General features: G+C 44.6%; 1 protein-coding gene across 1 annotated transcript in view; it reads left to right on the forward strand.

Moving 5' to 3' along the window:
* The first annotated feature begins 1,999 nt into the window (after window positions 1–1,999).
* Window positions 2,000–20,470, forward strand: part of LOC111260481 (LIM domain only protein 3) — a 57,183-nt gene continuing 38,712 nt past the window's right edge. The window contains exon 1 of the mRNA XM_022833288.2: window positions 2,000–2,805. The gene's annotated coding sequence lies outside the window, so the exon portion shown is untranslated. The remainder of the gene's footprint in view (window positions 2,806–20,470) is intronic.

Raw genomic sequence — 20,470 nt, forward strand, 5'->3', positions numbered from 1 at the left:
TCTTATATTTGAAAGAAAACGTAACTACTTTTGTGATCTCTCATCAGGAACTACCGCTAGGTACACCAACCGTATTAGCTATCAGAGCTAATATTAATGGCACTAGTAGTTCAATATGTGCAGAATGAACGCTTGCACTTCCTTATATGGCTTCAATTTAGTAAAAATTGCAAAACTGAGGGGCAATGAGGTTATATGTATATTGGATTGCTACAAGAAAATCTGGATAGGGTTTAGTTAGTAGACAATCGTGTCCTCGAGAAACTTGTAAGTGGAAACCGGTCGAGTTTGCTCCGGAAGAAGTGAGTTCAGAAGGAAAAACACATCTACACCATATATGCAGATGGCCTTAGGATTTTCCTTCTCGACCGACTCCGATTGCGCTCACCTTCCCATGGACGGTCCTCGTTTATTGGCCAAAGAAGCTGGCGACACGAGACGATTAATCAATCCGGTCTCGTTAGTTATAAGAAGCTGCAATTTTTTGTGAGTTTGCTGCAGTGATCAATGATCGACCGGCCACGCAAGCCACGATCGCTGATGTGGCGCTCCTCTATCATTACTACCCTTTCAACTTTCATATGACGCTTCGGCCAGTGATGGCCTAATATCGATCACTTCCTTTGATTCATTGGGCCCCGCTGCTACAAGAAGCACTAAGCAATAGAATATCGAGTCAACTAGGTTCGACGCTGTTGCACGGGACAGGGTGTTTCAATCGTTGTATGACGTAGCATTTGGGCATACGGCGTTGAGCGTACCATTACAGCTTGGAAAATCTGGGCCAGCACAAAAAACCGAACATTATAGGAGTTGGTAGCGCCTCTCTGGCTAAGAACGACAATTTTCCAACATTAAAATGGTGCCTTGTAACGGTAAAGCACTGACATCTCGGCAGACACGGAGTGACTCCGACGTATGCAGTAACTTTCTCTAAGGTCATGTGTCTCGCCAAATGTTTAGAGTTGTGTTAACTTTTCTAGTGATATTAATACAGCATAATTATTTGGCCGAATAACTGACTGGACTAGCTAATCAAAGATCACAATAAAGTTATCATGTTTTTTTTTCTGAGCTTTTATTGATAGCATAGTTGATTGACAATCAATTGTATCCTCTTCTCAAAGTTGAGAACTGGATTGTTGGTTGCAAACTCTAGGCTGCATGCGGGGCTTCTATGGGGAGACATATTTCTGTATTTTTTTGCCATCGCGGAAACGGCGTCCAGCTGTTATGACCGGTAATCGAAACAAACGCGATCGACTCGAGATCCAATTCAAAGTCCACCTTATTCGACGCAGCAAACGCGTAAACGACCTACTACTACTGAGAGAATTACCTTCCAGGTGCTATCTGAGAATGGAATAAGGTGTCATTATTATCGATCAAACCTCATATTTCCAGTACCGGATTGATATACTGGTGCCAAGCAGACGGATATCACTTGAGTAGGTAGGTGCACAACATCTCTGCCGCTCCTATTAGAAAACAAATTAGATACGGCTAACCGCTGACCCGACCTCTGATTCGAGCTATTCACTATAACATGAAAACATGACTGTGATGTTATATTAGAGTTTCACACTTAAATGTAAATACTTCCTTAAGCGATTATTTTTTCAATGCCGAAGAACATTTCCGAATAGATCCTACTATTCTATATTGCGATTCATTGCATTCCTGATACGCGACAACATTGCGTCGCGTAGGTGATGCGGCATTGTAATGTTGAAGCGTTCCTCTCAGAAAAACGTGACACTTACTTTTCCTACGTCGGTATTCCTCTCAAGGAGAATGTTATTATCTTCGCAGATTCAACAACTTAGCTTCCACTATCAAATGTTCGCTGTTTCTCCTTTGGGGGGAGGTTCGGGGAAAGAGGAAGCGCGTCTTTGAGAGAGAATCCGAACTCCATGGAGAGAGTTGCTCCCCTCTCCTCGGTTAAGGGAGAGGGTGTTATACCACCGCGGGCTCGCTAACTCAAATTGGATCGGGAGAGAACACTGGCCGCGGGGCTTCGCCGCGCAGACAGACTGCCTGACCGCCTGACGACTAACTACCGTCACCACCCGAAACGACGGACGTGGACATTGCATTGCATCGCACGAGCGCACGACGAAGGACAGCAAAGCATTGATGTACCAGATCAATGTTCCTGTTGCTATTTTAGACCTAATAAAATAGTTGTTCTTTAGTGGACGGTTAAGGGTAACTATCGGGTTAGGTTGAAAATCTATAGTGATTTTATCCGGCACCACAGTACTCGTTTGGCTAACCGCTGTTAGGATAGAAGCGTGCGGACATTCGAAAGAATGGACACGATAAATAGTGGAGATAAACGACAGTGTCAACTACCTAAATAATTCAGGTTGGTCTGCATTTTGCCGTAATTGTGGCTCAATCCGAAGAACGAAACAACCAGGGTTCTAGGCGCCTTGAAGTGTGTTAAAGCGTTTAGTAGCTTGCGCAAGCTAGCAAGCGCGCGAACCGAGAACCGGCTAGAAGGACGTGGCAACCCAGACCCATGGTAAACAACACGTTTTTGCGCTTTGAATGAGATAGCGGTCTACATGAAAAAGGACGAACACTTGTAGAACAATCGGAATCGAATTTTACCGCCTAAAAAAGTGTCACACTGAATGCGCGAGCAGATTTGGCATCTGTCTAAGATATCTTGTCACGCATAGTAGACGATAAAGTAGAGTAACTACATACTAGTGATTCGACTCGCATTTGTTTGGATATTACAAACCATCATCTCTAACTGATCAACAAATACCTGAACTTCAGCGCGACAGTAAACAGGTGGGTAAACGTGTTGGACATAAAAACGTCTTATTTTCCGTCTAATTTAATTAATAACAGAGTAACAAGACTGAGAAAGAATCGCCTGAAGCATGTATCCAGTTCATGATATCCATGTTCCATTAGTAACAATTGTCGTCAAGAAGTGATCACAGATTCAATTAAACATTCTCTCCGCCTGCTCTGTTACCTGCAATCCGAACGGAAAATTAATTCATCGACCTAAGTAAGTTAACGCATGGGGATAAATAGTAACTATAGGATAATTGCACTATAATGTCGTCGATGTCTTGGACTAGATGATATTGCTCCTATTCTCCCATTCGAATTAGTATGACAGCGGTGATTGTTTGCTATAATCTTAGCAACGTCGCCATGGACTGTTCCGATAGGCCCCCATAAACCCATATCGCGACCGAGCAGTAATAATTAGTATAATAACAGTGCTTATGGTGAATCTTGTATGTATTGTCATGTTATGTTGGCAAGCGCCGTCTAAATCGCGTGCCGGTGACGGTTGTGTGTGCCCTCCACTCCCGTTTGCCGTTAGCGTCTGTGCATCCGCACGCACACCCAGCCACAAAGTTTTAATTAATGTTTCTTGCATCCTCCTCCACATTTATTATACTACACGTTTGCCCTCCGAGCAGTGCGAAACCCCTCTCTACCTGTAGCAATAACAGCAGCAGCAGCAGCAGCAGCAGTAGCAGCAAAATCTAATCGTGGCCCGCACACGATAACCGCGATAGCGGTGAAGCAATGATGGTGCCTGTAAGTTATGGTTGATATTAAATGCTGAGAAGATGCAATTAATATAATTGTAGTTATCTACAAGATATAGCATTACTTCTTCGTACTCTATTCTTTGATGCACTTCCATAATAAGAATAACAAGCATTGTTACTATCATTATTTATTTTATTAAACTGTCGTATTTATAATCTGAAACGTAGTGCTAACTTGAGTTGAGAAATCAAACGGAAACAAAAAGAAATACATGAGCATACTGAAACGGAAAATCCTGTTGACTATATAGCAAAACTACACCATCTACTTGCTACATGCGGAAATAAAAACTACTATAGAAATACAATCTCTCCTGAAATATCCTGACATCACCGTATATACACATGTACATATATGTATAAACGATATGTGTACGATCGGGCACGTCTGACTAGGATTTACGCGGCAAGCAACGTTCGACGGCCGAGCCACGCTAACGATCGTTAGTAATAACGAACGGATCGAGATGCGAGGGGTGGGCGATTCCAGGAAAAGTAAAGAACTGGGATGGGTCGGAACCACGGCCAAGCTACAGCCGCGATCGTGGACGCAGAGAGCAGACGCAAGAGAAAGAGTATAAGCAAATAAGAGCTAGGAAATATTGCATTATTAAAATAGCATGTCAATCAGGCAACGCGCGCCGCGCTCTGCTCGCGGCTCACTCACTCGTTCGGCAACCGTTCGTTCTTTGAGTCGAAGCACCCCCGTCGCTCGTTCGGTCCAATCTCCTCTTCGGCAACTACCCACTAACCAGCTTCCACTCATCTTTTGCCGATGCCAATAGGCTGAGAGAGGTTGCACACACGGGGAGATGAATGGAGAGAAATGGACGGCGGTAAAAAGGACGGAGACGACGGCGATCGCGGTAAAGGCAGCCGGAGCAGCTATAGGAATCTTCTTAATAAACTTATTGGCTTCCCCCCACAATTTTGGCCCCGTCGCTTCCAGCCCTCCCGCCCTGCCACGACTCTACCAGATATCTAAGATCGGTACAGCCCCTCTACTAACCCCATTCCAACAGTCCTTCGCTTTGGCACAACTACGACGAATTAATATCACCCAGCAGCGGCAGCGGTGGTGATGGCAATAGAAGCAGCAGTTGTGCGACGCGCGCGCGCACGCTTTCGCCGGTTTTCCTCTTCCTTTTTTCTCTCTCCCTCTTTCTTGTTACCCTCCCCGTTCGTTTGCTGACTCCCTCCTCCAGTCCGCATCCACCATCAGCACTACCCCCGACAACGCTAGGGGCACTCAATGCTGTGGTTCTCCGCTGCTACTGCTGCCTCATTCTGCCAGTCTTACTGCATGGCTGCGCGGTCTGTTTTGGTCGGCTGCTGCCGCCGCTGCCAATCTTTCTGTGCTTCCTGCCGTTTCTCGTCCGAAGAGGCACCGAACGGCCGTACATCGAGAGAAAGAAGGTCGAAGCAATAACAGTCGATCGAGTCGTCCTCGTCATCGTCGTTGTCGCCGACAGCAGCAGCAGCATACCCGTCGCGACTACTGTCGACTAGGTTACGTCGCTACTTCTCTCGGGGCTTTCTGGGGAGAAGTGGAAAAGGGTCTAGGTTTGGTCTCAATGGCGAAAAGCGGCGACGGCAGAGGGCTTCCATTCGTACAACGACGCGATAATATTAAATACTCCCCACTCCCTCTAAAAGCAGACAGGGCAGTCGTTCTAAAATGGACCCATCTCATTGGAAGAAGCGTCAGAGGTTGATAGTGTGCGCGACTGGTGACTGGTTGGGAAATAAGAAGGGAGGACTTAAGGCTGCGGGAGGCTGTGAAGCTCGATGCAAAAAGGAAAAAGGCCAAGAGTCGTTGGCACAGCTAGGTCACACTGTCTGTAGTCGTGGATCGGTAAAATGAACGACAACGGCAGGTGACAGTCTGAAGGAAAGTCTTTCAAATAAGAATGGTTCTTAGACCCTGCTTGCACCCCCGCTTGATCCTCAGGCTACAGTGCTGATGGTGGTGCTGCATGTAACACCTCTGTCTTTGTCACCCGAGATCGGACTGCCAAAGGCACACACAGATCTAACAGACAAATAGAAGAAGACGATATAATCGATATAATTGCCACTCGGAAGCCGACAAAAACATGAAAAAACAAAGCAAAAAAAAAACGAATTACGTACGAAATCAACAGCTGCAAGAACCAAATGCTAAGTAAAATAAACAAACTATAATAAAGTACAAAAGCGCCGAACCGAATGATATTTGTATATATCATACAGTAGATTCGACACAATTACCGGAATGATATATTACTTGTGATCGCTCTAGCATCAGTGGGTTAGACGCGGAATAGGAACCCGTCTATAGCCATAAAATGATAATAAGCTAAACTTTTTGAAAGATCGCAAACTTATAAATGTCATTGTAATAAATTATCGTAATATATATCATTCAGAAAGATACTGCTATTGATAAATATGGCAATAACAGTAAACTATTATGTTAATGAAATATGGCCTGTTTATGCCTGTGAACTTAAATATCTGTTAGCGCCACTGTTAAATACGGAATCCGTATAATAACGATCATCTGTTAAGTTAAAAAGACTGGTGATGTATAGATATATACACTCATTGTTTATGTTGCGCCATACGTAGGCACGTTAGTGTTAAACATAAAGCAAGGGACACAGACTGAAGCCAAAAAAAGTTGCGAGTGACAAGCGCACCGAGACAGAACCATACGATATGACGACGGAGATCGTTTTACTAATGACCAACAACGGCAACATTGCTACCCGGTGCGCCGCCATACTGTGTGCCTACCGCCGGCCTGACCTCGTTGTCTAATTCGGCATTCGCATATCCCTTCGCTGCACGACGACGACGACGACGACGATCCAGTACGGTAGTGGCATAGGCTATAGGCGGGCAAAAATAGTCTCGCCTTTGCGGCAAAGCCACAAGGGATCCACTCAGCCATATTAAGTCATCATCGGCATTGCGGCTGCTACCAGCGAAAAGAAACGCAATGGTTGATGTTGCTCCCGACTGCTATATATAACACGATACAATGATGGCCTTTAAAAATTTGTCGGCAATTTTGTTACCGTACAAAGTATGGTAACATGCCGAAGCTAACAGAGCATGGACGACTATCCAGATATATATAGATATACATACATATAGATGTATTCGACATGCTATTAAAAGACAAGAGATGTTATTAAAGACGATAAACATGACTGTGAAGGTTACAGCTTTGATTTTCGTAATTAACGAACAAGATATACGTGTGTACAACGATGTATCTCCAGCCCCAGCTGGTTCATACGTGTTAATGTGTCAAAAGAAACACATCATGTTTGCTCAATACTGCATCGGCAATAGTAAAGGTTGTTTGATGGAAATATGAGAATAATCTCGATATGCAATCATCCTTGTCAAAGATCTGCTTAACGTGTCCATCTTTTAGTTTTTACATTTAATACAATACGTCTTTACAAATAATGTTGAAGTGCAGATCTGATGCGGCGAAGTTTAATTATCATAATGATCCGTCCACGTTTCCAGACACTTCATTTTCGTTACATTCTACGCTGTACGCATTTACTTTCAAGTGGCTTCAAGTTTCCTTCTCTTATCTAATTACATTAAATCAAACGAGCGTTGATCAGCCCAGGACCTACTATTCGACTTCACTTAAATTTCTATTACTTTGGCAAATAAAATTCTATTTCTTACTTAATACACACAAAAGGATCGCTACCTTGGGCTACGAGGTAAGAGAGCTGAACCCCATAGTGAGGTTTGGGGAAGGCAGGCCCACACAAGCACGAATGCGAACTTCGTTCATCAGGGGATATTGATTGATTGTAAACAATTTTGGGATTCGCTGAGAAGACATACCGATCCATCGCCAGCCGTTAGTCGAAGGCCGATAAAGAAGTTCAAGTTATAATTTGTTTTGTCAGAGTTGATCTTGAAATGCTCCGCCTGCGCCCGTCGCTGGGAACAGCAGAGGATAAAATCATTTCTAAGCAACGATTTCAGTCGCTAGCATCACCTACTACCGGTTGGCGTAACCCACATATTCCTGTCTTATGTTTATGCAGAGAAAGGACATTAGACAGGTTACTGATATACTACTAGTTTCGTAAACTACTAGTAAAAGGTCGATGGCCAAATGAAAAATCGAAAAAAGAAGAAAAAGTGCAGCTGCAATCTGAGTTTTTGTTTATTATCTTGAATATCACCCTAAACTTCATCCCATAAGGCAGGGTCCGGCTGGAAATCATTATGTGTTAATCTTCAATCTCTTCGCGCGTACATGTTCATGTTTATAAAGGTTCGATAAATCTGACGAATTTCGTATATTTTAGATGTAGCCAATCTACTTGTCTCGATATCTTCTCTACATTATGCAGTATATAAAAAAAAAAAAAAAAAAAAAAAAAAACATATTTGATTACAAATACTAGCTTAGGGATTTGTGTCACCTTTTCGCCTATCATTATCTATAAAGCATCGATTCCTGTAGCAAATGAACGAATTTGCTGGTGCACTTTTTTCATTTTCGAACTAATTCCCAACACATTTGAATAGTATGAGGAGCTGGAAGAAGCGTAGCCGATGTTCAATACCCGATAGGAATTTCTCATAGCACTGGTACAAGGGTACGCTTTTAATACAAAGCGAAGGAATGCGCAATTATAATGCTGAACCAGCAGCAGCGGCACCAATGATGGCAAAAATGAACTTCACCTCAAAGTAGAGACGCAAGGCGGCGGCCAGAAGTTAATAAAATGAAATATAGTGAACGGTGATACCTTCCTAGCCGTCTAGCATCTGGCGTCAATCCACACCCCACTACCGCCACCGAATTCAGGGACATTCGTTTTTGCAGTCAGCTCTCGCCAGATACTTTTTCTAGTACATTACAATTAGTTATGATCAGGCCGGGCCGCCATATCGGCGATCTAGGGTGGATATCGTTAACCGATCGAGTAAAATAGTCATAGAATAAGCGTCAGAGATGGTAGATGACTGTAATAATTTACATAATTACAGCAGTTGATTATCGTATACATTTACGTTCGATGAGTTCTCACCTAAGTTAGTTGTTTATCGCACATAATTTATCAATTTCGTCAGTCAGAACCGGTCGTTTCTATGTAGCGAATGTGTGATCTTCGTTGGCGTCTCCAATCGTTGATCAATACCATTCAGCAAGAGTAACGGGTGATAACGCTAAACATTGGTAAAGTAATCGTTCGAATATTTAATGAGGTATTATATGCAGACCGCGAAGCTGGCTGAGGACCTGCGCTTGTTACAAAACCATTTCAAACATCCATTCTCTCAATCTTTACACTTAAATATCCTGGGTCGATGACATGTTGACAAAGCAATTTACTAGAACACCAATGTCCATCGCAGGTGAAAGATCCCAACCCCAGCTTCCAACCCCAGAGAACTCAGCCCGATTGGGTTTCTAATAGCAGTAAATCAGAGTGAGCTAATAGTTCTCTACTATGACCTTTCATGTGGGTTTCGATCTGTCACTCACCATATACTCACTGACATATTGCAACGGCAGAGGGTGGAGCCGTGGGGACTGATGAGTGAATAACAGGTCCGCTTCGTGCTAGAGGCAACTATTTTTGCTTAGACGATGCGAGAGACACGTCAGAATTCCCGCAGGAAATCTTTCCTGATCTATTTCCTTTAGACGCATTTTGTCAGGCGACATTGACATCTACGCGCGGATCAAGGACGAGACTTAAAAATGCCTTAGATATTTCCTCTACCTGAGTTCATCTCTGGAGAAACATGCTACACGGTGATAAAAAAAAAATAACGACTGTAGCAACGGTCGACTTCTTTTTCAACTAACTTTTGTTCGTAATTCAATAATGATCATGCGACTGGCTCCCGAACACTCGGAGCGTGCAATTGCGCCCATCGCAAATTTTAGAGCGAATCGGATAGGGAAAAGCTTCGAGGCCGATCTGCGAGCACCCTTCTGGCTCGTCCGGAGGCCCGGCTTGAGGCCGTATCAAACGTTGTCGTAAGGCGCTCGAAGCAGATTCACGTATTGCATAGCCATGAGACCGGAACATTGATCCGACGCATTTGTAGGCTGATGCGATAACAATATTTTCGCCAACGAGGGTAGCCATTTGGGTCAAATGTTGAGACCACTGCTGTAACAATGAAAGCTATGACCAATAAGACGATAAGGGTAATGGTTGGAGAGATTTTTTCTGCAGGAGAGCCACTTGCAAACGTTGCGCAAAGATTATTAGGGTAGCATAAATCGTAATCAAAGCGCGTCATACTAATTATACACCGTACACTAACGCTACATCTAGCTGATTTCCACATATCAAACACTACGCTCTAATACGTTCAGATCTATCCATACTAACGATTTACGCATTGAGATTAATTAGTGAAGTTAACGTTATCTGCTTTGATCGTCGCGAGTCAACTTCGTCCCAAAACAAACATGGCCATTGTTCTTTATTTGCAGGCGACGTTCATTTTTCATTAAGTATCTTCATTTGCTAACTACTAGAATCGAAAGTTTGCCAAACAAATAACAATTGCATTAGCATTGATATACATGTAATTCAGCGAATGCACCGGGCTATAAATGAGTGAAGATCGGAGTGCCTTGCTCGGGAAGAAATACTCTGAAGCTACGATTACAGTTGAATGTCGTAATCGTGGACGAAACTAACGACGCTTATACTACCATTATTTTTTTAGTCTACGACTGCCAATTCAAATAATATTTGTTGCCTTTTAATATCAATTAGCTGCTTCGTAACGATCCGAAGCTGAGTATGAAGCGTCTGCTCAATGCACTGAATGGCATCAGTATAAGTAAAACTGAAGCATATAAAAACTGATTTCCAATATCCATGCAAATCAAGCCTTGATACACAAATGTGCATTTAAGCCTGCGTCTTCAGCGGAATCTGTTTCGGTCAAAATGGTTCCGTTACCTCTTATCGCGGCTGGCCCCTAACAGATACAGCTCGATTCGCTATAGCAATACGCCATAAAAACATCTGTTGGCTCCCAAATTGACAAACACACACACACACACACACATGCATAATATCACCTTGTGGCAGAAAGTTAAAGATGGGCATTTTTGTAGATACCATCTACTGCATACTAAATATCGATATGGTAATGGTCCGGCGATAAAAGTGCAACACACTGCCCGGGCGTCGATAACAAGAATCCCAGTTTTGCTTGCCCAGATGAGGAGACCTCTCACGTCTATGTAGCGACTTTGCGCCCCACATTCTCCCTCCTGCAACTTCTTCCACCGCTCGCTTTTCTCAACGGCGGTATCATCGCCAACAACTGGCAGAAGCAGTGGTCGCTTGCTTGCTGCCGCAGATGCCCGCTTCATCCGTGTCCGGCGGCAATCTTTAAAAGTGTACACGACGCTTAGATGCCCTGACTCTAAACCTTTTCACAGGAAATTCTGCTGCTGCTGTGTTCGGGGTGGTTAGAGTTCGGTTGGCAACTGGAGGGGGTGGGCAAGTGTATGGCGGGATGCTGCGAGTCGTACTTGCACATCGAAGCGGACAGAACGGGAGAAAGAGAGACGTCGACTAATTAGTCGTCGTCGTCGTCGTCGTGAGTCAGAGGCAGAAGCACCGCTATAGAGAATGGCGCCCGATGAAAAGGCAGGCGAAGAAGTGCATCGCCCGGTGGTCGCTTTTACCATGCTGGAGGCTGACGGGGAGGAAGGGGCGTTGTAGCCCCAGGCCAGTTAGCGAACTAACATCGGGGGATGGGTGCCGCAGCTTAATTACTGCTAATCAACTGGACCCCTAAGCAGTCGCTCTCTCACAGCTCGATACCCACGTCCCGGCGGCGGGCGGCTGGGTTGTATTTCGATTCTTTTGCCAGGACAAATTTGGTCACCTCACATATTCACGTATATACAAACATACCGGCGAAAATGACACAGTGTGTATACTCAAATACTGATATCCAACAAATCTCGTCAAGTAATCGTATGTTCGTGCTTCCGCGAAAATCACAAAAGTATTAACAATTCGAGCAAGCTTACATATCTTTTTTCCTGAAATAGAGAAGCTCGGCCCGCAGACCACGTTTCCGTTTGGACTATACGTATGTATATGTGGCATTTGTTATGTCCAAGAGTCTAAAGCAGGTTTTCATTTGAAAGAAGATTTATCTTGGTTTCTCTGTAAGGCGCAAACGAAACTTGTCCCTATTGTATTATGCAATTAGATGAAATATTTAGTTTCAAGGAAACACATATAAATTATAGTAAAGTATAATCAGAGAGAGAGAGAGAGAACTGCATATTACTTTGAGATAAATTGTATTGAGGATAAAAACTGTATTAGCTGCTCAGCAGTTGCACTTGATATAATTCGGATATCTAAATTTAGCCACAAGCCGCTTCGTCGGGTAACAACAAATGATTTTCATATAAATGGTACTTCGTATTGAAAGCCTCCTTAAAGCCGGTTCTTTTCTCCGGACCTGAATAAGGAAATTAGGAAGAAAGGAGCTCGTCGGCGAGTTGTGGCTGAAAAGCTTTTACAGATGTAATAATAGCTAAAGCAACAACAATAACAAAATGAAGTTTTAAATGGCAACATTCGTTCCCGCTGTCATCTCCACGCCGATCTTACTCTCTCTACTGCCCTCAACTGTTGTTACTGCTGCTAATTAACTTAAGCCGAGCCTTTACAAAACGGTCTTAGAGCAAGCATCCTTGTGCCCTCTATAGACTGCTCACTCGTCTGACGACCATTTCTCTCCCGAGCTTAGCGTTGTCATGTCGCTTTAAGCTGACGGAAGCCATACTCTAATTGGGTTTTGCAACAACACCACTCAGATAAAGTTTGACCGCTAACATCGAACATAGTTCTGGAAAGCGAAATGCCAAAGAAGCGGTCTACGGCTTCTGCTATTTAAGCCAACTTCAAAATTGAAGTATCAAAAATTCGTTGAAATAAGATGGTGTTTTGTGTTCGGTCATCTGCCACTTAAGAACATTTCTGGTTTAAGTCGAGAATATATCATAGTTTATCACTGATCAAGGTTAGCACAGATCAACTTTGCAGCTAGAAAAAGCTAATTTGTATATAAATAAATCCATAGATATGGCAGCATCGAGTCCTTTGCTTCGTTGGCTTCGGCTTAACGAGAAGTTTTTATAACACTTGCCTATAAGGAAAAATAGAGTACTACAGTGTATTTCTTGGGCTCAGCGAGATCGCCTAAATCCTGCCAATTTCCTTGCACAACCCGTCCTACACACATTCGCCTAGCTTGCTTCCTATAGTAGACGCTGACGAGGTAAGGGGGTATGTCATTGACAATCAGCAAGCACCGAAATAGCGCGAAACCAGCAAAAGGCAATCCGTGGTTAAGCCTAATTGTCTTTCGTCTGGCCGTTCTTTCTTTTTCTTGCGTTTAATGCTACACCCCTGCCCTAAGATGAGGGGCTATGTTACGAATGGGTGAAAGAAACTCGGTGGGGTCAAGCAGGGGGAAATTAAGTCGAGGGTTTCAGGAGCGACCTACGCTGGTCGGAGAAAGAGAGGGTTGCGTCCCCTTGTTCTAGCTGACTGGAACACTGCGTTGTGTGATCAGATTGGCGAAGCGTACGAAGAAGAAAGGAAGGAGCACTGCTTCTAACGGAGACCGACGCGCTAGGTCGTCTGGCAGGATGGCTCCGAGTCAACGGTGCCCTCGGCAGAAAAAACGACCTAATGCAAGTCACTACCGTCACCGCCGTATTCGATGATTAAGCTAGCTCGTGCATCCTGATCGGCGCCGACCGGCACATGGCACTGAGCCAGCCGTAATTGACAAATATGCCATAGTAAGGTGGCTAAGGGGCAGGATAACGGGAAACGACGAAACTGAACCTTACTGTCTAATTGCTTGTAGGATCTGGAATGTGTTTTGATCGCTAATCAAAATAATTTATAAATATTGAAAGTATCACCACTGCGACATTGAAAACGATTACGCCAGTTGATCTTAATTAATGTCAAGGTTAATAAACTGTGAGTCCATAAAAAGCTGTTTCCGCTAACCTTGCTAAGAAGGAATTGTTCCTAATAATATAGGTATTCAGCTGAAATGGAGGAAACAAAGAACGGAGAAGTCACAGGCAATTTCCCCTTCTGACCAGCGCGTCGTGCGTACATGGTTGGCTTCTTAGGCGATTCCACCCATTTGCAACCGCATATGAAAATTATTATAAGAACCCTGTTGGTTAAACGTTTCATTTAGTGAGATAATTAGATATCTGGGGTTCGTTTCACGTATTCCAATTTCATGGTGCTTTGGCAAAGAATTGAATATCAGTTAGATGAAGACCTCAAATAAGTTTTTTTTTAGCGTGCTATATTCGGTGCCCAACGATGACTACTGCAGTGACAATCGTAGTCGAGATTCAGCTAAACGGTGTACGCTGGATTACGACTTGACGTACTTAGCGTATCTATACGCCGATATCGATATGAAAGGTCGCAATGACAAACAGTTCCATCCGTGTCAATAAAACTGTTTCGCTTTCTAAACGCGTACGTTCACAGGCACTTCCTCTGCTTCCGATATAGGTTGCTAGTGTGGAGACAGTGGAAACAACGGGAGGGGCCCGTCATAGTAGGATTTGCCCGTGGACAAACGAACAATCGCGTGGTCGACAGACCGCCCAGCAGGCTGGCGGCAAGTAACACGCTGAAAGTCTCTCGCTAGCTAGCTTCAATCTCTCTCCTTTTATCTTCTATGGTACAGGCGCATACAGACTGTGTTTCTCTCGTTAGTTTCTCCGACGTTCTCCTCCACCGATTTTTTGGCGTTGTGGCGCAGCAACGCTTTACGTGGTAGTGCGTTAAGCCTAATTGGACCAGCGGCTGGCTGGTTTGTTGAGGCGGGCCCGATGGGGCGGCCGAGGTAGGCTAGGGGAGCACTAGGGAATTTGGGGACCTCCTAATTAGCACTCAGAGGCCTTACCACTACGCAGCATACACGCTATTTCTCTCTCTCTCTGTTCGGGGCATCCTACTGGCGATTCTGCCAGCGCCGTTCTTGCCCTCCCCGATCCCACTATCTCCCATCTAATTCCCTTACCCGTCCTTAGCTCCGCAAGGCTTCCTTGCTGGCCAGGGCCTTGGCCAGCCTTAGGTAGAGCCCTAACTACACAGCCACCCACCCACCCAATCACTCGACCCATCAGTTCCCGCCTTCGAAGAGCGACTGCTTTCCTACCAGCCTCTTTCTGCAGCTGCCGCCTCTAGTGCTGCCTGCCGTTTGTGGGCGCTTGAGGCAGCTAACTGCGGACCACCCGGACAACCGAGCGCCCGGCCCACCGTTCATGTCTGCCGTCGCAGCCGCCATTGCCGCGTGTTCGTGGCTGATTCCAGCGCATGGTAGAAGTCGCTAGCACGCAGCACCACACAGCGTTCTACGGCGGCTAGATTGGAGACACGGTTAAGGCGAGCAGGAAGGCGGGTGGCCAGCCACAACGAAAGCCAAGCACTGGCACCGGCGTACCCCTAGCAGTAGCAGCCACCTAATTACGGAAAGTGGAGGAGGAAGAGAGAGACGATGGCGAGATAGAGTGGCGGCGCAAAGGGTGGGAGAACGGGGGGTTACGAAAAGGAACCGAATAGAGAGAGAGAGAGAGAGAGAGAGAGAGAGAGAGAAAGGACTAGCTGTATAAGGGAGGTGTGATTGGGGTGTTTTGGGGTCCTTTAGTGACCAAGTGAGGGGCAAGAATGCTTTTCAAAGAAAGGCCCCACTGCGTTGAGCTGCAAGGGCGCCTCCAATGTTCCTTCGTCTCTCCTAAATCCACTGCAAATTCTCAGCATCCTGGCATCAAGGCCTGAGGTCTGCGATGGCAGATACACGGGATAGAAAAGGGGCTTCACGTCAAGCAAGCAAAGGGCGGTGACAGCAATAGCGATGGTTTGAGAACGCGCGCACAGCCTATAAGGAGGGACATTGACAGGGAAGGTGGGGATGGCGAGCCATGCAATGGGGCGACGAAAAGGGCCAGGGAGAGGAAATTCTGGTAATGATCAACTAATTGGGGCCGCTGAAGCTCGTCGTCGGTGGCGGCGGTAGCGGCACCGGTGGCTCCAACCGTTGCGGTAGAAGTGGCTGTCCCTCAAAGTCGGCGCCCGTCATTGCAGTAGGGCAACAAGCTGCTAGCTGAGCTGCCTGGATTTTCGCTCGCCATCTGAATCGAGTAGAAAAGAAGAGAAAGGTTATTCTTTCGAGCGTGCGCTATCCAAATCGACTGGAGAATGTCAGTAGGCTAGAGATGAGCATGTCTGAGGTGGCATAGCTATTACATATAATTAATTTTGAAGATAGGCAAGAAAGACTATGGCTTCACATTTAATGAGATATCTTTGGCTCTTCTAATTAGTGTTAATACGTAATGAGGCCTTATTAGTGTAATCAAGAAAACGCAGACTAATTGTTGTATCTTTACGCAAGCATGGAATCATTATCTATGTTGCATTCATTGGTATGTAAATCTATATCTTATTATCTAGAGGCTGCGCAGACAACAAGTCAAACTCAAAAAAAGTAAACCTCTTCCACATAAGCTCACACAGTCAACGTAAGCTTGCATATTGGTATCCAGAAACAGCCTTCGTGTAGTAAGTTGACCAATTTTAGCGACTTCAAGTAACTGATCAGGCAATGGTTCGTCAAATTCAGCTAAAAACTTATTAGAAAAGGATTATCTGCATTCTATTGCCGAGATAAGAATTTTTTTCCACTTGAATGTCTTAGCTCTAATAATTATAATTTTAAACATATGGTCATCGGCAATACGTGCGAAGCCCCACCTAAATGAGGTAAACTGAAATAAGCCATCTCTTAATCTTCTTGGTAGCGCTCTTGCGTCACTCTTTTGATAGTCTTTCAATGCAATTAATAAAAACCTATAAGTTTATAGGTCATACAATAGTAAAAAGCTACAAAAAGAAACAATTGTTTGCTCTGAATATCAATAAAAACATATCTTTTTGCGTACAGAGGTCTACAATGGTAATTTTATAAATCGAACATATCAGCCCTTTTTCAAGCCAAGGACGCTTAGTGTACTTCCAGGTATTAACAAGCGTGATCTCCTAAAAACACAAACAACTCAAGAATCCTTTAGGATTTCCATCTAGGGCAAAGTGTTTCCTCAAATATTTATTTGATAAAAAACAACTACGGAACTGCTTTCATGTTTATGCTCCCTGCCGTTGAATCCGATAAATACACATATTTATGTAGTATTGCACATAGCTGGAAACAAACGGGCTCATGGACGTACGTTCATCTATGCTTTTATATAAGATGATCAAGGCAGACAGCAATGGTAATGCGATCGTCCTATATGTCTACCATCATCTGCGAAAAAACGCACGAACTCAAATTCCACGAACCCCGGTTCTTTATATCCAATTCAGTGTTGACTTTTCATCTTATTTCAAATTTCCCGCTACAAGACCCTCTTAACGGCCACAACCACGGCAGCTTCTGCTGCTGTTTCCTCTGCCTCAGCTACCTTCATCATCATCAGCATGAACACTACCATGATCATCAGCATCATTCTATTTTCCGGCTGCGTTAGCGTCCTTACAATGGTCGTTCTGGCACGCTGGCCCATCCGGCAGCCACCGGCCCCGCAGTTCTTTCTTCTTTCGTTTCCCTCTCTCTTTCTACTTCTCATTCGCACTCCCCAGTTCGATTTAGCAATTTTGATTTCCAGTCCCTTTTCTACAGACGCTCACCTAGACACACAGACAAACAGGCGTAGCCGCACTCGCACGTCTAGACTCGCACACGGCCTTCTCCTGTCTCCCACTTCAGCAGCTCGTAGCTTCCTCTCTGAGTCGTTATCCATCAATCGAAATTCTTGTTCGATCCATCCAATCTCGAATGTGCGATCGATCGATCCATGATGTCTCGGGGCATACGCTAGAGCGCCGGGGCTGTGGGGTCTTGTTGCTTGAAGCGCCCCTAGCGACCATCGTCTTCACGATGGATAAAACAGGACGAAACGAGACGCGCTCTCATTTCAGTAAGGCGTTCGTTCTCTAGGAACTGTACAGTCATCGCTGCCACCACCATCACGAGTACCATCGGTGCTGTTCCACCAGAGGCACTTCATCCGGGAGTCCTCCTCCTTTTTCGACCATCACTTCGAATCTCCTGCCTAGAAGGCCGCGCAGTTTCGATAACTGCGACCGTTCACTTCAGGCTGCGCAACCTGGCGAAAAACCAGGCACGTCGAACAGCGAACTTCGTGTACTGAGATTCCATTTGTATGAAGCTATATCTCTGGCTGTTGTTCGTTGTAAAACTACGAGTAAAACCAACCGTTCGTTCTCTGTCTTAGCTTTTAGCCCTATACCGGGAGATGCTTACGACGGTCCGCACAGCGGGCGCCTGAGCCAGCACACTACTTGGTAGATGATAGCGCTAATGCGAATTACTTTGTTGGCTATAAGCTGGACAGCCCAGCCCAGAACCTACGGCGTAAAATGGCACTGTGGACGTACTGAGAGAAGACCAATGGGCCGGTCGTATTGTATATCATATTATACGACACCATCAGCGCCGAGTATATCGATATTTTTCCTCATTTTAAACTTCGTCTGCATAGGTGCCTGTCGAATTCGTACCTCATTGCCAATTACACCGAACAACTAAAAATGAACGATGGATAGGGAAAAATTGAATCATCGCTTGTACTATGTTAAAAGTGGTCGACCTTTGTCTTCTAGCGTTCCATAGCTTTTCGGCTCAGGAGTTTACAAAGCGCCATGAGGTGCCCGCAGTTGACCTCGTAGCTATTTAGCCTCCATATGTCCCTCCGGCGTTGTCGGTAATAGTTTCTTCATATCCATTTCCACGTCGAACTCCTTTCGAACCATTGACTTTAGCCAAACTATCACGTTAGCTAGCGCCTGGAACGGTACGCTATACATGTGTGTTGATGGCTTGTAACTCAGATGGACAAACTAAGCAAAATAACTTTTTATTAGCTTATCTAGAAAGAAATCTGTACGCAATTAAATTTTAAGTTTTGATGTATCGGGATTATAATGATAATAATATCATGTAAGTTAAACTGAAAGCAAGCATGTAAATAATTTGAAATAATACAAATGTTTAATCTGGATTCTACCTCGAATATAGCTACTTTGTAATATTAGTGCAGATACTAAAGCCATGGTCACAATATATGCTATTAGGGTATTTCGATCGTCCGGTGTTTGGGACACATCAACAGATATCTGAGAAGAATTTCTATAAAAAGCGAATGAAGTTCAGCAAGGAACCTTTTCGCTGCAGCCTTTTTTTTATCGTTGTTTTAGAACGAGCGAAGTAGTGAAGACACAACGCTGAAAAGAGGAAATTGAGTAGATCCATCCACAGGAGCCGTACGTATATTGTTCGAGGCCAGTGGATAAAACGAGGCTTAGTATTGTCTCGAACATGGGAGGGCCATTAACACTAGAAAAGTGCCTTCACCGTAGGGTGGTGGGACTAGCCTTCTTCCACTGTCCCCCCTATCCGGTCTGATACTCGGGCTTCCGTCCAACAGCAACAGTACGTCCGACGGACGGCCTCCCTTGTAAGATCCCGTTTCATTTCCCAGGCTACACACGACTGCTATTTCTACTGCTCCTATTAAAACGTCCACGGCCATCGTGAGTGTTTATGTGATGTGTGCCTGTGTGCGTGTGTATCTCCCTGCCGATGTTTGTGAGTGAGAGTATGCGATACAGTGCGGCAGCTACTCGCGGACTAGAGTGAAGAGGGGAAAAAGAAGCGAGGCCAAGTAACAACAGCAAAAACGCATTTAAACCAACAAACCCTGAAAGCCCCTGAGAGGAGAGAAGCAGGGACCGGTCGAAGTCTCCGACCTCGATGCGGGAAAACTTTCTGTGAACTCGTGAGTGTCTTTGGCTGAGTGCGTGTATAACTCAGTCAGAGAGAGCAGTACTAGGGTGACGAGCACCGTTGTTCGCTAGCGGCAGGCGGACGAACCCTGGGGCCAACTTTATACTATAATGCAACGCACTCTACAGCAGCATCTTGGGGGCTGGCTTGACCGGAAAGTCAGTAGTTAGACATTGCGGCTTTCAGCGGCCAAGTTCGTCGCCTGAGTTAGTTACTTGCTTGTTTGGCTGGCGGGCCGGCTTATGTGAGGTCTAAAGTCACTGTATTTCGATTTAGTTGACAACTGTCCAGAAATGATCTCACAGTCATGTAACAACTATCAAGGCCGATTGATAAAACGCACACAGCCCTTATTCGAAAAGTACTGACCGCTATTAGAAAAATGACAATTACGCAGCACCTGATAGCTGACCTTTTAATCAGGGATTGTTTAACTTGTCAGCAACCTAATCAGTGACGCACATGATAATTGGAAGTTTAATGAATGCTAAAGCTAACATGTGATACGACGTTTCTTTGATGTACTGCTAGCTTTTTTTTTATCTACATTTATACATTGATATGTGTTTTGAAATCAATATTTGTAAGAAGTCAATATACGAAGCGCATTTTCAATTTTTTTTTAAAGTTTTAGGCGCAAAGCTTCTCTATCCCAAACACTACAATCGACGCAAGCGAATGCGTATGAACTACCTAGTGGATGGCCAGCTCCGCAAGATCAAATTTAGTCAATCTCGAGCTGATTCCTTTGGATATGGCCTTTCATGTACATCAATGTATATAACAATACGATATGTGTTAATAGTCGATTGCGGGCGCGCTTGTGCATAGTGATATTTATGCATCTTCTGTAGCATATAACGGTTACCGTTAGGCTGTTTATATTGAGTGAGTAGGTCGATGTCATGTAACTTCAAACTGTGCAT

This window comes from Varroa jacobsoni, unplaced genomic scaffold (genome assembly GCF_002532875.2).
Source record: "Varroa jacobsoni isolate VJ856 unplaced genomic scaffold, vjacob_1.0 scaffold_444, whole genome shotgun sequence".
Taxonomy (NCBI): domain Eukaryota; kingdom Metazoa; phylum Arthropoda; class Arachnida; order Mesostigmata; family Varroidae; genus Varroa; species Varroa jacobsoni.